Source organism: Papaver somniferum, chromosome 9 (assembly GCF_003573695.1).
Source record: "Papaver somniferum cultivar HN1 chromosome 9, ASM357369v1, whole genome shotgun sequence".
Classification (NCBI taxonomy): domain Eukaryota; kingdom Viridiplantae; phylum Streptophyta; class Magnoliopsida; order Ranunculales; family Papaveraceae; genus Papaver; species Papaver somniferum.
Genome location: NC_039366.1, coordinates 59,131,753 through 59,138,787, shown reverse-complemented (window position 1 = coordinate 59,138,787; position 7,035 = coordinate 59,131,753). Strand labels below are relative to the sequence as shown.

Sequence of the window (7,035 nt, the reverse complement as noted above, 5' to 3'; positions counted from 1 at the left end):
ATGTCGCTCCGCTTGTTGATGATGATAAGTTTCTACTGAGAGAGAGTCGCAATCCAGTAACTAAGACTACATTGTGAGGTTGCTTTGTCTTTCTGGCATTTCCTGACCTACTTGCCTTTCCATCATGTATGGTTAGGTCCATCACGGTTACCCTCTAAAAGGAACAAGTTCTCTCCTGAATTTCAAGGATCTCAATGTCTTTTTCTCTAATGTCTCAAAAGGTTGTTATCCCTAGCATTCCAATTTCTATCTTTTCGGTGAGAAACAGTATGTAAACTTAGCTAACCGGATACCATGTGACGCTAGAAGTTTCAAAAGTGCAACTAAAAAGTTCTTCCCCACCCCCAAACTTAAATCTAACATTGTCCTCAATGTTTCTAATGAAAGAGCAATACCAAAAGTAAAAATGAGGAACGAGAGAGAAGTGGAAAGATAGTACCTGGGTGAAGAGAAAATCAAAAACTAATATACAACATACAATCGCCTCGATGGTCAATCAAGGGTAAACAGGGTCCTCCAGAGGGACCTCCTCAACATCACCTGTAGGAAAGGCTCTAAAAAGGGTTTCAATCTCTGACCGTTAACCTTCGAAGAACTACTACCATCCGGTGTCTCGATCTCAACAGCTCCATGAGGAAAGACAGTGCGAACAATAAAAGGACCCGTCCACCGAGAACGTAACTTCCCAGGGAAAAGATGCAAGCGGGTATCATACAGAAGAACTTTTTGACCTGGAGAAAATGACTTCCTTAAAATATTTCTATCATGCACAAGTTTCATTTTGTTCTTATACTCCTTCGCACTATCGTAAGCATCAATACGAATCTCGTCCAACTCATTGAGCTGGAGTTTCCTATGGGCTCCTGCCTTGTCAAGAGAAAAGTTTAGCTGCTTAACAGCCCAATAAGCTCTATGTTCTAACTCGACAGGTAAATGACATGCCTTGCCATACACAAGCCGATAAGGCGACATTCCAATGGGGGTCTTAAACGCAGTACGGTAAGCCCATAAGGCATCAGTAAGCCTAGACGACCAGTCTTTCCGATTAGGATTAACTGTTTTCTCTAATATACGTTTTATCTCCCTATTGGAAACCTCAACCTGACCACTAGTCTGTGGATGATACGGGGTAGCTACCTTATGTGTAATACCATATTTCTTCATCAAAAGCCTAAAAGGTCCATTACAAAAGTGCGACCCACCATCACTAATTATAGCTCGCGGTGTACCAAAACGTGTAAGAATATTATTTTTCAAGAAATCAATCACAACCCTATGGTCATTGGTTTTACACGCAACCGCCTCAATCCACTTAGAGACATAGTCTACACGACAAGGATGTATAGGTTACCAAAAGAATTAGGAAACGGACCCATAAAGTCAATACCCCACACATCAAAGACCTCGACAACTAAAATAGGGTTCAAGGGCATCATGTTCCTACGGGAAATGGTTCCTAATTTCTGGCAACGTTCACAAGTAACACAGTAACTGTGGGAGTCTTTAAACAACGAAGGCCAATAGAATCCACACTGCAATATCTTAGCAGCAGTCTTCTTAGCACTAAAGTGACCCCCACACGCATGATCATGACAAAAGGAAATAATACTGGACTGGTCACTCTCAGGTATACATCTCCTAATAATCTGGTCTGGACAATACTTAAACAAATAAGGATCATCCCAAAAGAAGTGCTTAACCTCAGCTAAAAATCTAGAACGCTCTTGTTTACCCCAATGTTGGGGCATTCGACCAGTAACAAGATAGTTCACTATATTCGCATACCAAGGTAATTGGGTAACAAAGAACAATTGTTCATCAGGAAAGCTGTCCCTTATAGGAAGGGAATCATTAAGGGTATCCACAACAAGTCTAGACAAGTGGTCTGCTACTACATTTTCTGCACCCTTTTTGTCTCTAATGTCCGGAGAAAACTCTTGTAACAACAGGATCCACCTAATCAATCTAGGTTTCGTATCCTTCTTAGACAAAAGATATTTCAAAGCAGCATGATCAGTATATATTACGATCTTAGAACCTAAGAGATAGGGTCTAAACTTGTCTAAGGCAAACACAATGGCTAACAGTTCCTTCTCCGTAGTGGTATAGTTCAACTGGGCATCATTCAGAGTTTTGCTAGCATAGTAAATTACATGAAGTAACTTGTTTTCGCTGACCTAGCACAACACCAATAGCATAATCTGAAGCATCGCACATGATTTCAAAGGGTAGGTTCCATGGGTGCCTGGACTATGGGGCGGTAGTGAGTAAAGTTTTAAGCTTCTCGAAAGCCTCTAAACAAGCATCATCAAAGACAAACTTAACATCTTTTGCAAGCAAATTGCAAAGAGGTCTAGAAATAAGCTAAAATCCTTAATGAATCGACGATAAAAACCAGCATGCCCTAAGAATGACCTAATACCTTTTACGGTTTTTGGGACCGGTAAGTTTTAATAAGGTCAACTTTGGCTCTATCTACCTCTATACCCTTTGAAGATACGATATGCCCTAGAACAATTCCTGAACGAACCATGAAGTGACATTTCTCCCAATTAAGCACTAAATTCTTTTCCTTACACCTAGTCAAAACTAATGACAAATGATGCAAGCACTCATCGAAAGACGAACCAAACACTGAAAAATCATCCATAAAGACCTCTAAGAACCGTTCTACCATGTCAGAAAATATGCTCATCATACAACGTTGAAAGGTCGCAGGGGCATTACATAGGCCGAAAGGCATGCGTCTATACGCAAAGGTACCAAAGGGACAGGTAAAAGTGGTTTTCTCTTGGTCTTCTGGGGAAATAGGAACCTGATTATAACCGCAATATCCATCTAAAAAGCAATAATGGCTACGTCCAGCTAATCTCTATAGCATTTGGTCGATGAAGGGAAGGGGAAAGTGGTCCATACTAGTGACCTTGTTCAATTTTCTATAGTCAATACAGACACGCCAACTCGTGGTCATTCGGGTTGAGATTAACTCATTGTTATCATTCTGGACTACAGTAATACCGGATTTCTTGGGAACAACCTGAACGGGGCTGACCCACTTACTGTCTGAAATGGGGTAGATAATGCCTGCATCTAACAGCTTCAGAACCTCGGTTCGAACAACTTATTTCATATTAGGGTTCAGTCGACGTTGCATCTCCCTAGAAGGTTTGGTGTCACTCTCTAAATAGATATGATGCATACAATCAATAGGACTTATACCCTTAATGTCTGCTATGGTCCACCCTAAAGTTTCCTTGTTATTCTGAATGACAGTCACTAGCCTACTTTGCTGATCACTATCCAAGTCGGATGCTATAATCACAGGTAAAGTTTCAGAGGGGCCTAAAAACACATACTTCAGGGTATCTGGTAATGGTTTAAGGTCCAACTTGGGAGGCTTTTCCAACGAAGGAACTAGGGTAGACTCGGTAACGGGTAAAGGTTCGAACTTATTTCCATCCATTACTAGTGTCTAACAAAGGGGTTGAATCTAACAAAGTATTCACCTCATTAATCACATCATCATCATCAAAATCAATCCTAAAGTGAGCTAGGCATTTCTCTAATGGATCTTCTATCAAAGTGTTCGGTAATGACTCATCTACTAAGGTGCCTATAATGTTCACCTCTTCTACGCTCGAGTCGTCCAGTTCATGGGGTAGCTTACTAATGTGAAAGATGTTCAGCTCAATAGTCATATTACCAAAAGACAAATTCATAATACCAGTTTGACAGTTAATGATCACATTGGATGTTGCTAAAAATGGGCGACCTAAAATCACTGGTATCTGGTTCTCTGGGTCAGGGACAGGTTGGGTATCTAGGATAACAAAATCCACTGGATAAATAAACTTGTCGACCTCAATAAGAACATCCTCGATCACACCACGAGGAATTTCAACGGACCTATCAGCTAACTGGAGTGTCATCTGGGTAGGTTTCATCTCACCAAGTCTTAGCTTAAGGTACACATGGTATGGAAGTAAATTTACACTGGCTCCTAAGTCAAGCAAAGCTTTCTCAACACGGTGTTTACCTATTGTGCAAGAAATGGTAGGGGACCCTGGGTCTTTATACTTAGGAGTAGTGGTATTCTGAATAATGGAACTCACGTGACTAGCTAGGAAGGCTTTCTTTTGGACACTAAGCTTACGCTTTCGTGTACACAAGTCCTTAAGGAACTTGGCATAAGCCGGAATCTGCTTAATCGCATCCAACAATGGTAGGTTGATAGTAACCTGCTTAAAAACCTCTAATATATCATTAAAGTTGGACTCCCTCTTAGTCGGAACTAGCAGCCGGGGAAACGGGGCTCTGGGAACAAAGTCGGGCTCAACAGGACCCTCATTGGTCTCTTTGGAGACTCTATCAGTTTTCTCATTCTCTGGCTCAGAAGGGTGAACTACAGCATGTTCACTATTAGGCATGGAAACCTTGTTGTCTATCTCTCTACCACTCCTAAGGGTTTTAATAGCATTTACATGATCAGATGGTCTTTCACCTATTTCATTAATTCCTCTAAGGTTTGGTTGAGTTTGACTAGGAAACTTACCTCTTTCTCTTAAAGACTCATTTATATGACTAACCTGGGTTTTCAACTCGGAAATAGCCTGAGAGTTAGCCTGACCTATTCTCTTATTTTCTTCTACACCTTGAGCAACAGATTGCTGAAACTGCATAGTGTTACGAGTTAACAAAGCAAGAGACTCTTCTAAACTCATAATCTTCTTATCCGAAGGGTTCTGAAACTGTGCCGGGGCTGAAGGATTCTTAGGATAGCCAAAACCTGGGGGAGCTTGAGAGTTACTAGACTGACCTTGATTCTGGCCCTTAGACCAAGAAAGGTTGGGATGGTTTCTCTAGCCAGGGTTATAGGTTTCTGAATAAGGGTCAAACTTCTGACGGTTATCGAATCTAGTGTTGTTATAAAGAGCATTGGCTTGCTCTTCAACAGTATGTCCTTCCCAAAAAGGCTCTATTCTACCACTAGTAACACTAGAATGACCTAATTCTAAGGCTTCTAACCTTTTGGTTATGGCTGCTATTTTAGCATCTGACTCATAAGATCCTTCTACCCTATTGACATTTCCTCTACTTAGAAGAATTGTTTTCTGGGGTTCCCTATTATTTTCCCATTGTTGGGTCTTATTGGCGATTTCATTCAAAAATTTCATCGCCTCATCAACAATTTTATTTTCAAACCCACCTGTGCATAAGGACTCAACCATGGTCGTTGTTGAATAGTCTAAACCCTCGTAGAGGATCTGAACTAACCTAACCTTCTCTAAACCATGATGAGGACATTGATATATTAAGTCATTGAACCTTTCTAAATACCTATATAAATATTCTCCCTCTTGTTGAGCAAAAGTACAAATTTGTGTCCTAATAGATGATGTTTTGTGCCTTGGGAACAACTTATGTATAAAGGCATATGTAAGTTGTTCATAGGTTTCAATTGACTCAGAATCCAAACTATACAACCAAGATTTGACTTTATCTTTTAAGGAAAAGGGGAATAACCTAAGTTTCAGTGCATCATCACTAAAGTTTTAAATTTTCAGACTACTACATACTTCCTCAAATTCCCTAACATGAAAATAGGGGTTCTCATTCTCTTTTCCTAAAAAGGTTGGGAGCATCTGTAAAGTCCCAGGTTTGAGTTCATAATTTGCCTCGGTTTCAGCTAACTTGATACAAGACGGACGAGAGGTCCTAGTTGGGTTCAATAAAGCTTTTAAAGTTGCCATTTCTGGCACTACCGAAGGACTAGGAGTAATTTCTTCACAAAGAAGCAGATTCTCAAAACTGAAGTTTCCAAAAACGGGGCTCTCTAAAGAAGAGTCTTCGATCTCCCCGCCTTCACAAGAAGAACTACTAGGTTTATCACTAATCAGACGACCTAGAGTGTTTCTTTTCCAAGCCCATTCTACCTCGGGCATACACTAGAAAAACAAAACTAAAAAGAAAATCCCTAAAAGGGAAGGGAAGTTCTATGCAAACACAAACAAGCCTGACTCCACCACAGCAAACCTACTGAATTCTAGCAAACAAAAAGCATGATGGCTCCACTTAGATTGTTTCTAGACCAGCTTCTAATCCTCCGAAAGGGAATTCGTTACAATTTAAGCAAACCCCTCTGGAGTCAATCCGAGTCAAAGTAAGTTGAATTGAGGCGAGGGAAGCTCAGTGGAGCTTTGATACCCAAGGCCTCACCGCTATCACAAGGCGGCGCAGTCACGCATTCAACTCACAGAGACCATCATGAACTTCGAAGTATGCTAAAAGAGTAACCAATATTTTTCGAACGACTTTCCTACTAAGCTCGTTACCCTATAGGTCTCGTTCTATTCCAAATTTTAAAGCTTAGGTTCGCGTTTGGTTTCGTTTTCCTAAGGAGGGCAAGAAGAGAACGGTGATGAAATCCGAACCCTTATCTTGTATGGCCAGTCCTTGACCTTTACTAGGAATTTAAAACAACCGTTTTCAGTTCCTCAGCATATATGCAAACGAAGGAATACAGTAACTCGCTGGCAGGGGATTCACGAGTGTTTCGACAAACTTACCTCCCGTTCCAGACGGGGGATGAACCTTTGTCGTCGACTCGGGCCACAACTCCTATGTTGTGTACGAACCCGAGGGGACGAGGTGATATCGTAATCACCGTCCTTCTCTGCAAACAGTTTAATATTTAATCTACCCTTCCGTAGGGTTTAAAAAAAAAAAATAATGTCCAAAGTCCAAAAGAAAGGTCCAAAAAAATAAAGTGCAAAAAGAAAAAGAAAAATACAAAATAAAAAGAATTCCTAATACAATCTAATAAAATAACACTCTCTTTTTTTCTCTCTCTTTTTCTATAAAATAAAAAAAAAATCTTCTTCTTTAGCTCCTTTCGCTTTGCCTTTTACTTCAAGTCTTTAAATATTCGCCAAAAGCTTTGGCAAAAATTTCTTTCGCTCCAAATTCCCAAAATATGAAAGGAAAAGACAAAAACCCAAAAACGTAAAGAAGAACAAAAAAAAATAAAAAATAAAA

At 40.2% G+C, this 7,035-nt stretch overlaps 1 pseudogene; it reads left to right on the top strand.

Moving 5' to 3' along the window:
• Positions 1-5,286: 5,286 nt before the first annotated feature.
• LOC113314575 lies at positions 5,287-5,386 on the top strand (annotated as a pseudogene).
• Positions 5,387-7,035: the final 1,649 nt, after the last annotated feature.